The following is a 21,231-nucleotide window of genomic DNA, read 5'->3' as shown; positions in this document are numbered from 1 at the left end:
GCCGGCGAAGCCCCGTTTCTCTCTCACGGAGCGAAACCTGTGCCTGTGCGTCCAGGGCACGAGCTCGGCGCCACGCGGCGCGGCCGGGCGCCTCCTCTCCTCAGAGCCCGCGCTCCCCGCCCCCCTGGGCCCCGCGAGCCGCGCGCCTCAGCCACCCGCGAAGCCCCGGGCCCCGGGCGCCTGCCCAGGCGTGTCTGCTCACACCCCAGCCCGGCCCGAGCGCGGCGTCGGGGCCCCCAACCGGGCCCCGGAACCCAGGCCCGCGCCCCGAGTTCCCGGGGAGCCAGGAGGGGCGCCTGCGGCGGCGCCTTCCCGGGTCGCTCCCACCTCAGGCCCGATGCGCCCCCCCCGCCCCCGCCCCGGGAAGGGGGTCTCCTCCCGGGTGGGCCGAGGACAGGGGCACCCAGGCTGCGGGACAGCCACCGAGACACAAAGGGGTCGTTCATCTCGTGCCGCGCGCACACACACACACACAGACACACTCTCACACACACTCACACACGCATACACACACATTCACTCACACACACATTCAGACACACTCACACACTCTCACACACATACACCACACACACACTCACACACACACATACACACACATTCACTCACATACTCACACTCACACACACTCTCACACACATACACCACACACACACTCACACACACACACATACACACACATTCACTCACATACTCACACTCACACACACTCACACATACACCACACACACACTCACACACACACACATACACACACATTCACTCACATACTCACACTCACACACACTCTCACACACATACACCACACACACACACACCACACACACACACACACATTCACTTACACTCACACACACTCACACACATACACCACACACACACTCAGACACCACACACACACACACAGAGGCCCGTGCGAGCCGAGCCCCCGCTCCCACCAGGGCCCCCTATAAATCCTCCGCAGGGTAAACATGTCTCCGAGCAGAGGGGCAGCTTTTCCGGCCCGGTGGAAGCGGGGGCCCAAGGCAGAGGCGGAATTGAGCCCCCGGGGCCGGCTGCTCCCCGCGAGGAGGAGGAGGAGGAGGAGGAGGAGGAGGAGGAGGAGGAGGAGGAGGTGGAGGCGGCAGGGTGCCTGTGTCGCCCAGACGTGGATATCCCTGTCCCCTCTCCCCCACCCCCCACCCCCCTGCACCGCCCAGTGCCGGAGGTCAAGGGCCACCGCCACGTGCTCTGGGAGTCCATGTCCAGGCGGTCTTGGACCCGGAAGCCCCGGGCTGCTGTGCATGGGGAGGAGAGCAGGGGTGAGCTGAAGGTTCTTGAGCAAGACAGCCGGGGGCGGGGGGCCCCCTCTCTCGCCCCACACCCCGTCCCTCAGGGCCATCCCTCCCAGACGCTGGGGCCCAGGCTCCCTCCTCTTGGCTCGCAGCTTTTTGGCACCACCTTATCTCTGATTTTGATAAAGGGAGCTTTGCTGAAAAGCTCTTGGCAGTGACTCAGCAGAGGAATTCAATTTTTTTAAGCATATATCTTTATTGAGGTATTATCGGCATGCCATAAAGTGCATATTGACATGCAATAAACATTTGGAACTGCGGGACTTGATAAGTTTTGATATGTGCACGCCATGTGTGACCATGAGGCACCAGGGAGATGGTCAAAATCTCCCTCCTACGGTGTCCTTGTAACCCCCTCCCGCAGGCTCCCATTTTCCTCTATCCCCCACCCAAGTTAGGGCTGATCTGCCGTCCATCAGATACACCCATCACTGCAGATTAGTGGCTACGTTCTGACTAACATACATGTGATCATGAGGCAGGCGCTGTTTTGGGTCTGGGAGCTGCAGCAGGGAGCGATTGTCCTGAGCCTCATGCATGTTGGGCGTGTGTCGGTGGTGCCTTCCTTTTTTGTTGCCATCCTTGGCACCACCATGTTTCTCTTGCCTGTTGGCAAATAGTCGGGCTGTCTGCAATGGATGTTTCTTTGTCTGTCATTGTGTGCAGACCTTCTTTGCTCCTAGGAGAACATCTAGGAGTGAAAGGGAAGCATCATAGGGCAGGGAGAAGTCACATATGTGTGTTGCCAAAGACTGAACCCCGGCTCTCACACATATTAGACATGTGTTCTACCGCAGAGCCACGCCACTGGCTTTATGTCTGACTTGTCTTTAGTTTATAGTATGTTTATTCTTTCCTACTACTTTTGTTTATTAAGAACCATAGTTTACAAAACTGTCAATGGCAGGGTTTCATGCATAAAACTTTCCAGCACCGCACCCTCCGCCAGAGCATCCACTTCCCCCTACCCTATGTCTAACTTTTCAAGATACTGTTTTACAGGGTTTACACCGTTTCACATTTCCACCGAAACTAAGAGTTCTAGTTTTTCACCTTCCTTACCAACACTTGGGATGGTGAGTGATTAGGTTTTCTAATTTTAGCAATTTGACAGGTTTGTAGCATTGTTGTCTCATTGGGTCTTTTTTTTTTTTTTTTGCGGTGGTGGGAGGGGGTCCACACCTGGTGGTGTTCAAGGGCCATTCCTGGCTCTTCTCAGGCTTTACTTGCATAGTGCTCAGGAGACCCATATGCAGTTCTGGGAATCAAAAGAAGCGCCTTTCTCTTGTACTATCTCTTCAGCCTCTGTCTCGTTGGGGTTTAATTTGTATTTCCTTATTTACATCCTCTTATCTTCTTTGGTGAAGTAACTGTTCAAATAGTTACCTATTTTTCAATTGCACTGTTTGCTTATTGCTAAGTTTTGGGAGCTGTTTAAGCTAGATACAAGTCATTTCCATACTTTCATGCTTTCTATGCTTTGCAAAGATTTCCTCTCTCTGTGGCCCCCTCTCTGTCTCTGTCTCTCTCCCTCTCCCTCCCTCCCTCCCTCTCTCTCTCACACACACAAACACACTCCTATATCAGTAATGCCGGGGTTTAAACTAAGACTCCAGCCCTTTAAGCTATTTCCACAGCCCTTAGAATCCTGTTCTTGTTGTTGTTTTTGGGCCACACACGGCTGTGCTCAGGGCTTACTCCTGACTCTGCACTCAGGAATTATCCTGGTCGGGCTTGGGGGACCATATGGGATCCTGGGAGATGGAGCCCGGGTCAGCCGCATGCAAAGCAAACGCCCTCCCCACTGTACTATTGCTCCAAGCCCTGCCCTTAGAATTTTTTGAAGAGAAGTTTTACATTTTGATGAAGTATAATTTATCATCCTTTCACACTCCTATTCCCTATGCAAGTTTGTCACGCACTGAAGATGGTTTCCAAAAGAAAATCGGGTTTCTGATATCAGAAAGGAAAAAGAAAATAGGAGGTGAGAATCTAAAAGATAATTTTTGGACTGGGCCCGTGTTATGAGGCTCTGGGGTTGGATTTCTGACAACAGACACACACATACACACACACACACACACACACACACACACACTCACACAGCCCATCCCAATCTGACAGGGAAGAACTAGACCCTGAGAAGATCCATAAGACCCCCCTCCTCATGGGGTCAGAGGTAACGCTGTTTATCTGGAGTCTGGGACTGTCACCTCTGGAACAGGGCTGGTTAATGTTTCTGGGTGATCTGATTTCTCGTCTCCTTTAACCTATTAGTAATATTTGTTTAGCAAAAAGCTTTAAAATCAGAGTTAAATAGTAAAGCTAAAAGTTTTTCTTAAAAAATCAACGGTGGACTCAAACTTGTGATTTAGAAGAGAAATGCTTAGAGTTGGCAGCCCTTTTAAAACTTTTCTGACTGGTTTCTGCATGCTTGGGACTTTGTCTTTCTCCCAAAATCAAGAACAACAAAAGAGCAAATGGGAGCCTGTGAAAGAAATCGTTGAAAATTAAGTGCGGCTGAGCATTTGCCTTGAGTGTGTGAAGCCTTTGATTTGATCCCTAGCACCACACACACACACACACACACACACACACACACACACACACACACACACACACAAAGTGTGGGATTTCTGTCCCCACTTTCCTTACATGAGAGGGAAGATGGCACCGTGCTGACTGAGCGACTAGACTCAGACCACCCTTAGCTTCCTAAGATTTTGTGTCAAGTCTGAGTCTCACCCACACTGGGCAGTCTGCCTCACCGATTCACACATACTCGGCTCCATAAACACCCGTCCCCAAACATCCAGAATACCCCAGAATCCACATGCCCCGGGACCCAGTCACCCCCGACAGATGCAATTCCCTACCCACCCCAAACTGCTTCTGCCCTTGAGAACTCTCGGACCCTGTCTCCTCACCCTAGAGCTGGAAGGCCCCTCCCCCACCCCATTTCCTCTCGCTGTGCCCTCTTCCATTTCAGCTCGTGGGGGTGGGGGGATGGCCCTAGAGGGTCTCCTGCACGGGCGAAACCTCACAATAGCCCAGTCAGGCAGCACCAATAAGGCTTGTTGTACAACACTGCCACCTCGTGGTTCCATCATGTCCTTGCTCTGCCTTGAAAGCGATTCCCTCTCATGGACGAACTTTCTGGAACACTTCCTGCTCCAAACCATATTCTCTTCAAAAGGAGCTTTTGCCTCAAATCAGCTTCTCTCTGCATCAGATCTGATCCCAAGTTCCTTGTATGTCTTATCCTTAACACAAGGAATTCTGGAATGTGTTGTGGACGCAAAGCAGGAAAGAAAATGAAGTCTCCCTCCATTTTATAAGCTTGTTTGCAAAGTTTGAACTTATATTCCTTTGAGAACTATCGTGATCCCGTGTACTACAAATCTGCCCTCTTTGAATTTCAGCGTAAGAACAAAGCTGACCTTAACCATAAGACTCAATTCTTATATAAGAGCTTGCATGTAAAAGAATTTCTAGATTTTTTTTCCTGAATGCAGAATGCTAAGGAAGTTTATGGAAAATAAGATTTCATTAAAAAAAAATGTTTTCTTTACCTTTTTTTCCCTGCTTTTTGGATCACATCCAACAAAGTTCAGGGGTTACTCCTGTTTCTGTGCTAAGAAATTACTCCTGGCAGTGCTCAGGGAACTATATGGGATGCCGAGGATTGAACCCGGGTAGGCTCTGTGCAAGGTAAATAAATGACCTATCTGCTGTACCTGCCGCTCTGGCCCTACCTTTGTATTTTAAGTGTGATTTATTGGGGCACTTAGCCTATGGAATAATCCTATTCTGCTAACTTTTATATTTTTAAAGAAGTTTTATTGGATCACCATGAGCTACAGTTACGAACTTGCATGATTGCGTTTCAGTCAAACAATGCTTGAGCACCCATCCCTCCACCAGTGCATATTTTCCACCACCATTGTTCCCAGTGGGCTGGAGTGATAGCACAGCGGTAGGGTGTTCACCTTTCATGCAGCCGACCCGGGTTCGATTCCTCCACCCCTCTCGGAGAGCCCGGCAAGCTACCGAGAGTATCTCGCCTGCATGGCAGAGCCTGGCAAGCTACCCGTGGCATATTGGGTATGCCAAAAACAGTAACAATAAGTCTCACATTGAGAGACGTTACTGGTGCCTGCTCGAGCAAATGGATGAACAATGGAATGACAGTGACGTGATTGTTCCCAGTGTCCCACTCACCACCCTATTCTGCTAACTTTTAATTGTGGTATAAATCCCTAAGTTGGAACATTAGAATAGCACATGGCAAGTAGAAGATATTATTTGATCTGATTTAAGTAACTAAGATTGATAATTATAATGATCATCCTAAAACCATTCCATGAAGAAACATGAAAGAGAAAAATAGGATTATTTTTCTCCTTGCTGACCGCAGGCAATTCAAATAACATGATGTGGAGAGCATATTTGTTTCTTGTTTGATAGGAATATAAAGTTCTGTGGCAAAAAAAGTGCAGCAGGTTGGGTGCTTGCCTTGCATGCAGAGGATCTGGGTTTGATCCTGGCAACTGATATGGTCTCCCAAGCACAACCAGGAGTGATCCCTGAGCGCAAAGCCAGGAGTAAGCCCCAATCACCACTTGATATTTCTGATTTTAATAAAATCTTTTTTAAAATATCAAAAGAGGAGCTGTAGGGCATATGCCTTGCACGTGGCCAACCTGGGTTCGATTCCCAGCATCCCATATAGTACACTGACCAGCACCAGAGGTAATTCCTGAGTGCAGAGCCAGGAGTAACCCCTGTGCATCCCCGGGTGTGACCCAAAAAGCAAAAAAAAAAATTATTAAAGTAAAAAAATTATTAAAGTAAAATATCAAAAGAGTGAATTTTGGGGGGTTTTCTACATATAATATTATATCATCTGAAATAGAGATTTTTACTTTCTCTCCTTCGATTCAAATGTCTTTTATTTATTTCTCTTGTCTCAAGATAATTTCTCTGGCTAAGACTTTGAGAATTATATTAAATATAAGTGACAAGAGTGAGCATCCTTGCTTTGTTACTGATATTACAGGGTAAGTTTTCAGCTCTCTGCCACTGAGCACGGTATTGGCTGTGAGTTGGTCATAGCACACCTATATTGGGCTAAGTTATGTTCCTTCTGTCACCAATATATTGTGAATTTTCTATTTTTGACCAGTGCTTTTTCTGCATCTATTGAGATGATCATATGTTGTTATTTTTAAAGAAATTGAGGGGATGGCTCATACTTGGTGCTCGGGGCTTACTCCTGGCTCTGTGCTCAAGGAGCATTTTTGGCAGGGCTAAGGGAACCTTATGTGGTTCCGGGAATTACACCCAGATAAGTTGTGTGCAAGGCAAGTGCCCTACATGCTGTACTATCTTTATGGCCCTGTGATCATATGCTTTTACCTTTTATTTTACTATTGATTAGGATCTTAACATTGATAAGCAGTTGCAGAACTATCTTTATATCCCTGGAATAAGCCTTGTTTGACCATGGTATATGATCCTTTTATGCAGTACCGTTGAATTGGATTTGCTACTGTGACATTTTTACATCTGTTTTCATCAAGGATGTTAGTCTTAATTTTTGTTTATTGTGGTATTCTTTTCTACTTTTTGTCAGTGCTCCCTCTGTTATTTTTTGCAAGAGTTTGAAGATTGGTACTCATTCTTCTTTAAATGTGTGATAGGGTTGACCAGTGAAAACATTTAGCCCCAGAAGCTGAAGAGTGAGTCCTTGCATGCAGCCACCCCAGGTTCAATCCCCAGCACCACATTTGGTTCCCCAGGTAATCCCTGAGCACACAGCTAGGAATAAGTCCTGAACACAGCTGTGTATGGTCCCTAACAAAAGATAAAACAAAACCACATCTAATCCTGGACTTTTCTTTGTTGGAAGGCTTTTGGCTACTGACTCAAGCTCAATTTATAAGTGGTTGGTTTGTTCAGATTGGTTTTATCTATATGATTCTGTCTTGGTAGCTAATATAGTTCTAAAAATTTTTCTATTTCTCCTGGTGTATTCAATTTGTTGGCATATAATTATTTACAGTAGTTTCCTATGTTCCTTAGTATTTCGGGGACCATCAGTCGTAAGTCTTCCTGCTTCGTTTATAATTTTATTTGAATCTTTTTCTTGGTTAACCTAGCTAAAGATTTGTATTCTTTGCTTACCTTTTCAAAAGCCAGCTCTTAGAGTTGGTGGTTTTTGTTTTTGTTTTCTGTTGTTTGTCTGTGTTGGGTTTGGGACCACACCTGGCAGTGCTGATGGGACCATAGTTGGTGCTGGAATAAAATCAGGGTCTGACCTGGAAAAGCATGTGCCTTAACTCTTGTCCTATCTCTCTGGCCTCTGCTGTTTATTTTTACTTGGGGGTCTCTTTAGCAGCACTACAGACCACCAGAGGTGTCTCGGGGAGTGGCTGGGGCTCTGCAGTGCTGGGGACCCAGTCTGGCCCATGCATGCCAGGCTTGCCCTCCAGCTCTCTCAGCAGTTTCCCCTGCCCCCAGCCAGCCCTCAGTTCTCTTGCTTTCATGGTCTTATTAGTCTCTATTTTATTTATTTATTCTCTGATATTTTCTGTGCTGTTTTATTTTGGGGCCTGACTGGTGGTGTTCAAGGTTTACTCCTGGAGGGGCTCAGGGAACCATATGGGGTATTGGGGATCGAACCCAGGTTGACCACATGCAAGGCAAAGGCCCTCCCCGCTATACTATCATTCTACCTCCTCTGCTCTGATCTTCATTCTTTCCTTTGGTCATCTTGGAGCTTAGCTTGTTCATTTTATATTCCTTGGTTGTTTAGATCTTTCTTTTTCCTTGGTGTTTATTTTATTTTATTGATTGGCTTTTAGTTTTACACCTGGTGATACTCAGGGGTTATTCCTGGCTCTGCACTCAGAAATCACTCCTGGTGGTGCTTGGGGGGCAATAGGAGATGCCTGGGATTGAACCCAGATTGGCCGCGTGCAAGGCAAATTCCCTACCTGCTGTGCTGTTGCTCCAGCTCCTTGGTGTTGATTTTAATTCACTGTAAGTGTGCCTCTTGGAAAGTCTTTTGCAGCATCAAAAATATCTTTTAATACTTTGTGTTTCTATTTCGTTTGTCCTAAATTATTTTTTTTTTAATTCTCTTCTGATTTTTTCTCTGGTCCACGGTCACGAGCATGGTGTTCAATCTCCATGTGTGTGTGAATCTTCCGGTTTTCTGCTGATAGCTGATTTCTAGTGTCAGATACCATCATTGTGGGTAAAGAGACTTGATAGGATTTCATTTTTCTTCAATTTTGTGGTCTAACATATGATCCATCATTGATAACACTCCTTGTGCTCTTAAGAACATTGCCTCCAAATAGTAAAATATCTGAAAACAAAAATAAAAAGTGTTTTTTTGTATGATTCATTAAAAAAAAATCTTGGCTGCACCAGAAAGATAACACAAGGGGTAGAGTACATGCCAGACATGTGTAAGGCTGTACTGAATCCTTGGCACTGCGTGACCCCCGACCCCAGCCAGCCAGCTCTTCTGACCTACCTTGCACCACCAGATGTGGTCCACTGGTCCTAGCAACACTGCATCATTGGGTCTGCACTGCCAAGAGTGGCCCTGAGTCCCCTAAGTGCTGCTAAGGGTGCCCCCAAAGAATCCAAAAGCTGTACTTTTTTTTTTTTTTTGCTTTTTGGATCACACCTGGCGATGCACAGGGGTTACTCCTGACTCTGCACTTAGGAATTACTCCTGGTGGTACTCAGGGGACCATATGGGATCCTGGGAATCGAACCTGGGTTGGCCGTGTGCAAGGCAAACACCCTACCTGCTGTACTATCGCTCCAGCCCCAAAGTTGTACTTTATTAAAACGAAAAATTTCTGCTCTGTGAAAGACGATGTCAAGAGAACAAGATGTCAAGAAAACCATAGACTGAGAGAAAAAAACTGTAGAAGACATATCTGATAAAAGAACTATAGTCCCAAGCATGTAGACAACTCTTTTTTTTTTTTTTTTTTTTTTCTTTTTGGGTCACACCAGGCGATGCACAGGGGTTACTCCTGGCTCTGCACTCAGGAATGACTCCTGGCGGTGCTCAGGGGACCATATGGGATGCTGGGATTTGAACCCGGGTCGGCCGCGTGCACCGCGTGCAAGGCAAACGCCCTACCCGCTGTGCTATCACTCCAGCCCCTGTAGACAACTCTTAAAGCAAGCGACAGCAAGAAAGCAATCTTATTGGTGGGGGGAGGGGGGAGGGGGAGCGGGTTGGGACAAACCTGTCAGTGCTCAGGGCCTCTTCCTGGCTCTGTGCTCAGGAGTGACCCCTGGTAATACTCAGGGGTCCACATGTGGTGCTGGGGTTCAAATCAAGCTCAAGTCACATGTAAGATAAGTGCCCCTGTACTATTTCTCCAGCCCACAGTCGGTTTTGTTTGGTTTTGTTTTGGGGCCCCACCTGGGGGTGCACAGGGCTTACTCCTGGCTCTGCACTCGTGGATCACTCCTGCCAGGGCTTGGGGGACCGTATGAGGTTCGAGGGATCAAACTCAGGCACGCTGCTCCGGCCCCTCCACATCTGGTTTGTTAAAGGATCGAAGACCCTTTCCGCAGAAGAAACATGATAGCAAGTAAGCAGAATGAACAGTGCCCCCCACCACACAGCACCAGGGAAATGCGCATTCCGGGAACAATGAGCTCCCACTCATACCCTTCAAAAGGCCAAAATGCAGCACTAGATGTCTTTTGCACATTGCTAGTGGGAGTGAAAAAAAACAGTAAGCCGTTTTGGGAGACGGTCTGGCAATTACTTTCTTGTTTAAAACAATTTTTGAGGGGCTTGAGAGATAGTACAGCAGGGAGGGCACTTGCTTTGCATGTGGCCAACTGGGGTTTGGTTTCTGACTTCCTATAAGGTCCCTAAAGCATCACCATTAGTAATAACCAAGTGCAGAGCCAGGAGTAGCTCCTGAAGGTCATCAGATATGGCCCCAAAACAAACAAAATAATGTTTGAGGGCCATTCCTGACAGTGCTCAAGGGACCATGTGGGGTCGAAGGGCTCACCTGGGGTGCCCACAGGCCAAGCCTGTGCTGCAGTCCCTTGCGCCCCCACCCCAACCCCAGCCAGGCATTTTCTCAAAGACCCAAGCCTCAGGATGAGCCCCTGCCCCTGTCCTTGCTTTTTTTCAAAGGAGCTGACACTGAGGGCACGTGAAACTGCCCCGGGTGTTTACAACAGATGCTTGTTCAGAATGGCCACGGAGGAAGGGATGTGGAGGGCCCCCTGAAGGTAACCCATACTGACAAAGGGACACTAGTCAGCGCTAAAAGCTGCCATGCTGGGAGCAGGTGCCGAGGACCCGGACGGTCACAAGACTAAGCAAAGGAAGCCAGCTCAGTGACATTCCCAGCAGGCAGGATAGAGGACAGTGACAACAGGGAGCAGCTGTCAGGACTGGAGTGGGGGCAGGGTAGGACGGAGAGAGGGTACATTTTTAGGGTAAACAGGGATCTGAGTCCTGACTGCTGATGCCAACACCAGCTCATTTCTGGGAACCCGTGTGTATTAATGGGGAGCAGGGCAGTGTGAGGGGGCATGGGGGGGCAGGGCCCTAGAGATTGCCTTATTTGGGGGATGTGACTTCGGGTGGCACTCAGGGATCTTTCCTGATGGTGCTGGGGACCGAACTGGGGTTGGCCACAAGCCAGGCACGTGCAGCATTCCCTGTGCTCTCTCTCCCGCTCCTCCCTTTCACTTTGTCATGAATCCAGAACTGCTTTTGAAAAAGTTTCTTCCTAGCCAAACATTCAATATTCCTAAGTTTATTTTTATTATTTATTTATTTATTTATTTATTTTGCTTTTTGGGTCACACCTGGCGATGCACAGGGGTTACTCCTGGCTCTGCACTCAGGAATTACCCTTGGCGGTACTCAGGGGACCATACGGGATGCTGGGATTTGAACCTGGGTTGGGCGCGTGCAAGGCAAACACCCTACCTGCTATGCTATCGCTCTAGCCCCAATATTCCTAAGTTTAAATAGTCAGTTTTTTAAAAACTTAGATCTTGATTGGATGGAAGGCATGGCTTTTATCGAATCCTTTCTGTTGTTGACATACATGTAAATTAGCTCAAAGGTTAGAAGTGAGTATTGAAATGATCTTATATGACTCTTTTTCTTTTTGAACCCTGAAAGAAAGGACAGAAGGCAACTGACCTCTGCTCTTTTGTGTGTCTTGTTATTTGGTAATGAAACATATTTTGAGATCCTCTTTCCTTCAGAGAAACAGGAGAGTGAATGTTCCTCATAAAAAGACGACAGACAGAACTTGTAAAGTGCTCTTTACAGCGTTTTCAACAGGAGACTACAGCATAATTTATTTGGCTTATTAAGCTCTGACTAGCTGAGAAAGCCAAGACAACTCCAATCCCCCAACTTCTTAAATGTCAGAACCCCGTGATTAAATGTCTTGATATCTACAATCTGTCTCAGGCTATTATCTGCAGAAATGTTTTTGCTTCTGCCAAATTCATCCTCTCTGAGACTCTGCATGGTTGGGACTTCCTCTTTATTGGAACTTTGAGATGACTGGAAGACCCTGTCTGGAACTTCTGGGAGGGACAGTGCCCAGCAGGGGTGCAGACCAGAGATAGAACTTTCCAGAACAGCCCCACAGTCTCAACTCAGCCCAGCCACAGGCTAGCTGGGTGATCAAGTGCCACTCTCTCTGATCCACCAACTTTTGTGGTGGATGCCGTCTGGGAAAGATAACACCTTCTGGACAGGAGAGAGTTTAGGGTGTACAGTCCCCAGCACCATGTGGGACCTGAGCATCACTAGGTGCAGCTCTCTGGAGGCTGCATGATGAGAGTGACCTGGGTAGTCCTTAGCCCCAACTCCATATCCTTGCCTGAGCCACCGATTGGTTAGCCAAGAATTGCCAGGAGCAGGTCCCTGCGCCCCTGAGCACCCCTTGGGAGGCTTTCTCCCAAATAAAAAGAAAAGCAGCTCCACAACTTGGACACCGTCTTAGCTGGGAATCTGGGGCTTCTAAGGAATACCCAGAGAGCGACATTCACTCTAGAAGACCCAGGAGACCAGCGGGAGCCTCGGAGCCCAAAGCCCCTGCCTTGCAAGCATGAAGCTGGGAGTTCGGTTCCTGGGGCCACTCACACATGCAGAGCATGGGTCTAGGGCTCCTGCTATGCCTCAGAAATTCAAGCTCCTGCGTGCTGCTAAGGAACACCACCACACTGCCACGGTGCACGCGACAGCACCGCAGTGAACTCCAGAGTCTTGGAGCATGTGAGCACCACAATTGAATGAGTGTGACCCCAGTGTGCAGCTGCACAAGCCCCAGAACCCAAGTCTGAGACCCTTGGCGAGCACCACGACAGCCTAGGGTGAAGTGCAGCGACCGAACCCGTGGGGCTCATGCTCACTGTGACCTTACAGTGACAGAGAAAGGGACGAGGAATGAAAAGGAATTTTCTCAAATCCCTTTCTTTATAATCCTGGGTATTTAATTTTTTGACATTGGAAGCATCCCATAAAGAATATGAAGATAATCCAGGCTCGCAAAGGGGTCCCAGACGTTTTTCCCATAATGATGCTCAGAACTTAAAATTACAAAGTTTACCCAAAATTGGAGGCACACCAAAAGCAGAGGTTCCAGAGTGAAAACCTTGCATTTCTTCTTACAAGCAACAGTTAGGAAGGAAAAGTACAAAAAAGATTAAACAAAACACCCATCATATACAACCACGACAAAAATTATTGGGTATCTAAAAAGACAGCTAACTCAGTAAATCGTAAGATATCTGCTGAAAGTTATTCAATGGAAAGATATCCCATGTATGTGTAAACATTTCCCCCATAATACAGACATAACTCAACCCAAAACCGATCTGTTTATTATATACAATTCCAAACATAATCTCAACAAGATTTTCACATGACCCTACGATACTCTAAAATGTGGGGTCAGAGAGATTGTGCAGGGGTTAAAGAGCTACTTTGCACACAGCACAGCCTGGTAATATCCCAGAACTGTATATGATATCCCAATCCCAGCCAGGAGTGATCTCTGACCACAGAGCCAGGATTAAGCCCTGAGCACAGCTGCGTGTTGACCCCCAAAAAAGAGAGAGTGAGAGAGAGTGAACGAGCAATTCACCAAGACAAATTTGCAATACCAAGGCTTTAACATCGTTCTCCAGAGACACCAGTCGGGAGTCCACAGTGGCACATGACGGCGAGAACTGCTTCCCAGGGCTTTCCTCACAGGTCTGCCCAGGAAACCCAGCTGGGAGCGGAGAAGAGAAGAAGTGCAAAGGGAGGTGGGTGAAAGGAGGGATCACTACAAGCTGTCCCGTCAGTGCAGGAAAAGGGACCCCTGAGAGACATAAAAACTTTATAAGCCTAGAAATAATTAAAGAAATTCAAGTAATTAATGCAAATTAAGACTTGCCTTGCCAGAAAGTGTCCTTCCTTCTTATTTTCCTTCCTTCCTTCCTTCCTTCCTTCCTTCCTTCCTTCCTTCCTTCCTTCCTTCCTTCCTTCCTTCCTTCCTTCCTTCCTTCCATCCTTCCTTCCTTCCTTTCTTCCTTCCTTCCTCCCTTCTTTCCTTCCTTCCTCCCTTCCTTCCTTCCTTCCTCCCTTCCTCCCTCCCTCCCTCCCTCCCTTCCTTCCTCCCTTCCTCCCTCCCTCCCTCCCTCCCTCCCTTTTTCCTTCCTTCCTTCCTTCCTTCCTTCCTTCCTTCCTTCCTTCCTTCCTTCCTTCCTTCCTTCCTTCCTTCCTTCCTTCCTTCCTTCCTTCCTTCCTTCCTTCCTTCTCCTGGCTCTGTGCTCAGGGATCACTGGGATCATATGGTGTACCAGGGATCAAACCTGGTTGCCATCTATAGCACCCTGCCCACAGTGTTATCACTCCAGCCCCCTGGAGATTTTCTCTATACATTTTCTCTTTCTTTCCCTTTTTTCCTTGTATTTGAACCACATCCCAAGGTTCTCAGGGCTTATCCCTGGCTCGGTACTCAGAAATCACTCCTGGTGGGGCTTGGGGGACCAGATGGGATGCTGGGGATTAAACCCCAGTCGGCTGCATGTAAGGCAAGTGCCCTGCCCTCTGTACTACCACTCCAGTCCCTCTCCCCAAAGAGCTTCTTAGTTGCCCAAGAAGCCGTCAGGTCCACGCTCCCTGCCTGTCTCCTGCTGCTGCCGGAGCTTGTGGGTGCACCTCAGGGTCTTGCTCTGTCTCCCCAGGGCCCTTCCCTTCAGTGAGTCTGTCTCCATGTGGACTGTCTGATCCTCACTCAGTTTAACCTCGTTCATAATTTAATTCTTAGAGCTTCAGGGACCCTGTCCAGGCCTGGGAGAGCACCAGAGTGAAGGCATTTGCCTGGCAACAGTCAACTCAGTTCAGTTCCCAGCATTGCATGGTCCCCTGAGACCAATAGTACTGAGTCCCAAACAGAGTTGGGAGTCGCCCTTGAGTTCCACCAGGTGTGGCCCCCCCACCAAAAAATAAGACACCTTTTCCAGGGCTGGAGGGATGGCTTAACCAACAGGCTGGTATGCATACTTCTCGACCTGATGGGTTGGGCAGAGGAGGTGGGAGGCCAAATTCCATCTCTAGCTCCACACCCATGAGACCAAAATGCGTAAAGCCAGAAGTATGTCCCTAGCACCAAAATACAAACAAACAAACAAAAAAGGGGGCTGGGGTGATAGCACAGTGGGTAAGGTGTTTGCCTTGCATGCAGCTGACCTGGGTTTGATTCCCAGCATCCCATATGATCCCCTGAGCACCGCCAGGGGTAATTCCTGAGTGCAGAGCCAGGAGTGACCCCTGTGCATCATTGGGTGTGACCCAAAAAGAAAAAAAAAAAGATGCACCTTCTGGGGATCTGAGTGGGCAAAAGTTTGTAGGAGGAAAGGAAACTCTTCAGCCTATTCCGGTCTACCTAACCCATGACCAATGTAAAGAAACAGATTATTCCAGACACTCGCACACACACACCTGTGCTGACACACGCCGTAGCCCAGCAGCCTCTGCGAGTGCAGATGGGGTGAGCCAACTCAAGTATTCTGGGTGGGAATCCAGTTCAGAAAACCATGACTAACAACTTTATAAAAATCCAATTAAATTTAAAAAATTTAAAGACTCAACCTTTAACAACATGTTAGTAATCTCTTATACAAGGGCTTAATGACTCCAGGGTGAGATACAACAGTTTTCACACACTTTCTTCTAAGGAAACCTTTTTTGATCAGTTTTAGCATATTATTCATAACAAGCAATACAAAATAAATTATATAGGGCCTGCTATTGGGGCAGGCTCGGGTGGTGGTTGGGAAAATTTGAAATAATCGTGGTGGGAAGGTGTAATCGTGGTGGGATTGTTGTTGGACTATTGAGTGTAATAAATTATTGTGAACAACTTTATAAAAATAAAAATTTTTTAAAAGCAAAAAATCATTTTTTACGTTACCGTGACTATCATTTGTAGAATGAGATCGAGAGATCCTCCTTCCAGCTTCAGGGTCCAGGAGGCCTGGGCAGGCAGCTCTGCAGTGACGAGGCCCCCAGGGAAAGGAGCCAACAAACGCCATGGCCATGCCACTGGACCCGCCCAAGGATGTTTCATTCGGGGCAACCCAGCTTCCCTCCCCGCACCCCCGCCTCGCTGCTACAGAGCCAGCCCTGCCTGGCAGCCCCAAAACCTCCAGAACTCAGCCACTGCCAGGCTCAAGGCTGCTCTTCACATGCTCGGATGAGCCTGAGTCAGTCTACTGCTGGACCAGCGGCCACTCAACACCTTTATTGCAAACCACAACAGCTAATTAGAGAGAGAGAACAGAAGGGAATGCCTTGCCACAGTGGCAGGGTGGGGTCGGGGGGAGATGGGATTGGGGAGGGTGGGAGGGACACTGGGTTTACGGGTGGTGGAGAATGGGCACTGGTGAAGGGATGGGTTCCCGAACTTTGTATGAGGGAAGTATAAGCACAAAAGTGTATAAATCTGTAACTGTACCCTCACGGTGATTCTCTAATTAAAAATAAATAAATTTAAAAAAAAAATCTACTGCTGGACGGTGCAGCCACGTAGTCAGCCATGTTACATCTCATACTTTACACCACCAACATAGGAAGAGTAGCGCGCCACATTTGATGAGGTTTAAAGTAGAAGACAACCAGTCTGAGGGGGAAATATATTTATGCAGTCATAGATATAGGCATACAAGGTTCAAACTTTAACATGTTTCTAATCTCTTATAGAAGGGCTTAATAGCTCCTGGGTGAAATTCAACAATTTTCACACACTTTCCTCTAAGAAACCTCCTTTTGTCTCATTTTTAGTGGATTATTCATAACAAGCAATACAAAATAAATTATTATTTCAGTTCCGCTTGGGGGGCAGGGTTTGGGGTTCAGGATGGAAATGTGGCGGGAAGGTGGAAATGTGGTGGGGGATTGGTGTTTAAATATTAAATGCAATCAAATATTGCGAACAACTTTATAAAAAATAAAATAAAGTTTTAAATAAAAAAAAAGAAAGGAGGCAATGATCAGAAACTCAGGCTGCAGAGCAGGTGGTCACCCCCCACTCGCTGATTTGACTGCCGTAACTTAACCTGGTGCAGCCCTCACCACGGTGCTAAATGGAAAGTCACATTGCAGAGGCCAGATAGTTCAGTGAGCAGGGCACTTGCCTTACACACAGCCAACCCCCTGGGTTTCATCTCTGGTTCACAAACAGTCCCCTGAGCACTGCCGGGAGTGATCCCTCAGTGCAGAGCTGAGAGTAAGCTCTGAGCACCTCCATGTAGAGCCCAAAAACAAGAAAAGGAAGGAAGGAAGAAAGAGGGATAGATAATCCAGCAGGTAGGGCTTGCTTTGCACTCGGCCAACCCAGGTTCGATCCCCAGTATCCCGTATGGTCCTCCAAGCGCCACCAGGAGTAATTCCTGAGTACAGAGCCAGGAGTAAGCCCCCCGAGTACTGCCGAGTGTAGCCCCCTAAAAAAAAAAAAGACAGAAACTGACAGAATATGTGGCGTAGCAGACAAGCATGGCAAGGTATGATCTAAATGAATTCTCATGAATGGCGAGAATGTGATGGAGGCAGCGGTAGAGACAAGCAAGGGCAGAGGGAACCCTATGCACGGTTGTCTCGGAGGAAGCACAGATGGGGGCAGGAAAGGGCAAAGGGCAAAGCCCTGAGCTGTTCCTCATCTTTTATGTGGAAGCGTCTTTAGTTCAATCACGTAGGTCACTATAATTCCCGTGTGGTCTTTAATTCGTGTACAGTTCACTCTCGAACCCACTCTACTCTTGCCCACGCAGTGCCCCAGGATCTCGCTGTGTGCCTCGTCTCCCGGGTTTCCCTTCCACTCCTCTCAAGACGCCTGAGAGTCAGCCCTCCCTGTCTCCAGCCCAGTCATGCTTCTACTCTGTACCCGCCAACCTGCCAGGCTCTGCCGAGAACATTTGTGTCTTGACTTCCTGTGAGATGCAGAGCCTGGACTCCACCTTCGTCAGCCACAGGACGAATAGCCACCGAGCGGAGAGGGCCTTGGGGGTGGAAGATTCCAGATTCTCCCTCTGGGAAGAGTCTTCATGCGCACAGGCTAAGTTCACTGCCCTGTAGTGGCAGCGCAGTTTCAAGGAGAGCCTTGCACTGGACCCCCCAAAAGGAAGGCCTGGGGGGACCCCATTCCGCCCCCTCCAAAGAGTTGAACCGTAACAGTCCAATCAGCAGCAGCTGGGCTGGAGGAGGAAGGCGGGGGTGGGGAGGTAATTAGGAGCCAGAACATGAAGCTGTGTTTTCTTTTTTCTTTTCTTTTTTTTTTTTATTGAATCACTGTGAGATACAATTACAAACTTTCATGATTAAGTTTCAGTCATACAATGATTGAGCACCCATCCCTCCACCAGTGCACATTTTCCACCACCAATATTCCCAGTATCCCTCCCGCCACCCTGGGACTAGGTTTTCTTAAGAGCTCCTCCCCGCACCCCTTATCTCCACTAAAAATATTGGACTTGGAGGAACCTCTTAGTCTCTCCTGCCCCATAAATCCTTGTGTCATCTACCTGATGTGTCAGTCCCCCCCCCCCCCCCCGCTCCCTTCTCAGGAGACACAGCCAAAGCAATCTCGGGCGAATTGGAGAAGGAATAATATTTGCGTGAGACGAAGCAGAGCCGTTCCGAGGTCACACGGTCAGCGTTTGCATTCTGATTCCATCATGAACTCCTGTTGGCATGCTCACTTATTAGCTAGAGGTGCCACTGGCGTCTGCTTCTAAGGCTGGGTCGAGACCTGGTAAGGCCTGGTGGGGCCACACAACCAGGAAAGAGATGCCTGACAACTCCCCAGCTTGGATGTACCTTCCAGAACATTGCCACGGAGGGCTGGCTATCAGGACATTCCCTACACCCCCTCTACTCTCCGCCTTCTGTTTAAGCCAAAGGCATCTTCATGCACAATCAAGCTCACAGCTGTCCTGGGCTCCAGAAGTCATACAGAAATGTATCCCCTCCCTTGCTCATGGGAAATCATGGAATCCAAAAAGCATTCAGACAGCAGGTCAGGATGGGGTCTGCTGTCATGGGGCCCCAGGGTTCCAACGGTCTTGGAATGTGTGAGTTGGGTGTGGGCCTAATGTGAATGGAATGGAGAAATGTCTTGATTTTTCTTTTTCTTTTTTGGGGCACACCCAGTGGCGTTCAGGGGTTACTCCTGGTTCTGGGGTCACTCCTGGCACTGCTCAGAAGACCATCTGGAGATAGAACCCAGGTCAGCCGTGTGCAGGGCAAGCGCCCTTCATGTACTATCTGCCCGGCCACTTTTGGGCAAATTTTCTGAGGCAAATTACCCAGATGCTGAACACTACTTTCCCTTCTCTTTTATGGTTCTCTATTTTGTTGTTTCTATGAGAAACCAGGAAAGCGTTCCAGGGCAAGAAAGGGGTCACAGGAAGGACAACAGGCACAACCTGGAGCCAGCGCTGTTCTGAGCTGGGGATGGCCCTGGGGGTACCTGCTCAGGGGTGGGGGACTCCCCAAGGCAGGGAGCACAGCATATTGGCCCGTTTAGAGCACTCAACACCCAACGAGCAGAGGAGCTCTGGGGCAGGGAGCCCAAGTGTCTCTCAGGAAGGACAGGGCAGCTGGGTGAGCTGGCGTTTCCCGTTGCACTCTGCCTCGGTATTTTGGGGGGATCAGTAAGAATGTGATCGCTGTGGGGTGACGGCGTAGCCTCGGAGGAGGCCACGGTGGAGTGAGGTGGCGTCAGCAGTAGCAGGCCACACTAGACGTGGCCTTCTGACACGTCCAGAACTTTCTCTTTGCGTGTGTGGGGTGGGAGCAGGGGTGGGGCTGCCCTAAGCAGTGCTCATCGGTCACTCCTGGCAGGTCAGGGGACCGCATTGGTGATGGGGATTAAACCAGGGTCAGCCACATGCAAGACAAGCACCCTACCTGCTGTGCTATCTCTTTGGACCCTGTTTTTCTTTTTTTTTTTCTTTTTTTCTTTTTTGGGTCACACCCGGCGATGCACAGGGGTTCCTCCTGGCTCTGCACTCAGGAATTACTCCTGGCAGTGCTCGGGGGACCATATGGGATGCTGGGAATCGAACCTGGGTCGGCCGCTTGCAAGGCAAACGCCCTACCCATTGTGCTATTGCTCCAGCCCCTGGACCCTGTTTTTCGATCTTATTTGTATCTTCCTTCTTGGGGAAGGAAGTGCTTGGGGACCACTCCTGACTCAGTGCTTGAGGTGGTCCCAGGAGACCAGGTGGCGCTGGGGAGCAAACTCAGCACTCTTCCGTGCAAAGTGCTCGGATCCTTTAAGCCATGTCCCTGGACCTCGAGGACTTCCGTTCTCTAGGTCGTTGATGACTGTTGATCTTAAAAGACAACAACAACAACAAAAAAAAAAACAACTGGGGGCTGTCACACCTAGTTCAGCCGTTACTCCTGACTTCATGCGCAGGGATCATTCCTGGTGATCCTCCGGGGGAGAATCGAATCAGGATCGGCCACGGGTAAGGCAAGTGTCCTCTCCCTCCAGATAGATAAATGCTTTTCTTTAGAGTCAGCATGATGTAGCACAATGCCACACAACATAACATCATGTGACACAACATGATGCTATAAGAGGCAATTCAACACAAAACAATAGAGCACAACACAATGCAATCCAGTCAGCCTAATACAGTGCCAACAACACGACATAATACACACGAGCGCCCACAAGAGCACACTTCCCAGTGAGCACCACTCACCAGAGAGAAAAGAGCACGAATACTGGGCTGGGCGGGGCCGGGTGCCTTCGTAGCTGGCTTCTGATCCACAGTTTTGGAAAATGTAATTAAAATCAATGAATGAAAAATTGAAGTGTCATATGAAATATAAATCCTGAGAATAGACAGGGAGATGACTATTTTGGAAAATAATGAAGTTCTTTTTTTTTTCTTTTTGGGTCATACCTGGCGAGGCACAGGGCTTACTCCTGGCTCTGCACTCAGGAATTACCCCTGACAGTGCTCAGGGGACCATATGGGATGCTGGGAATCGAACCTGGGTTGGCCGCGTGCAAGGCAAACGCCCTACCCGCTGTGCTATCGCTCCAGCCATATGAAGTTCTTCCAGAAAAATATATCAAAACACCAAAGTCAAAGTTCCTGGCATCCAGTGATCCTGCGGCTGCTGTGACAAGCCGGTGACCCTCTCCCGGGTGTGTGTCCGCCCTCCCAAACCAAAACTCAGCTGCAACATGCCCTGGTTGCTGGTTTACAGAAATGAAGGAACCAGGGCAATAGGACAGCGGGAGGGCGTTTGCCTGGCATGTGTCTGACCGGGGTTCAATTCCCAGCATCACATATGGTC

General features: G+C 48.5%; 1 long non-coding RNA gene across 1 annotated transcript in view; it reads right to left on the bottom strand.

Moving 5' to 3' along the window:
* Positions 1-1,600: 1,600 nt before the first annotated feature.
* LOC129404265 (uncharacterized) overlaps positions 1,601-21,231 on the bottom strand; it is a 30,964-nt gene continuing 11,333 nt past the window's right edge. Inside the window, exons 2-3 of the long non-coding RNA XR_008629803.1 lie at positions 8,333-8,709; positions 1,601-2,025 (exon numbers count right to left, since the gene is read on the bottom strand). This is a non-coding gene — a long non-coding RNA (uncharacterized LOC129404265). The remainder of the gene's footprint in view (positions 2,026-8,332; positions 8,710-21,231) is intronic.

The sequence above is a fragment of the Sorex araneus genome, chromosome 4, assembly GCF_027595985.1.
Source record: "Sorex araneus isolate mSorAra2 chromosome 4, mSorAra2.pri, whole genome shotgun sequence".
Taxonomy (NCBI): Eukaryota; Metazoa; Chordata; class Mammalia; order Eulipotyphla; family Soricidae; genus Sorex; species Sorex araneus.
Note: the sequence above shows the minus strand (reverse complement) of the source record. Positions and strands in the feature narration are given on the sequence as shown.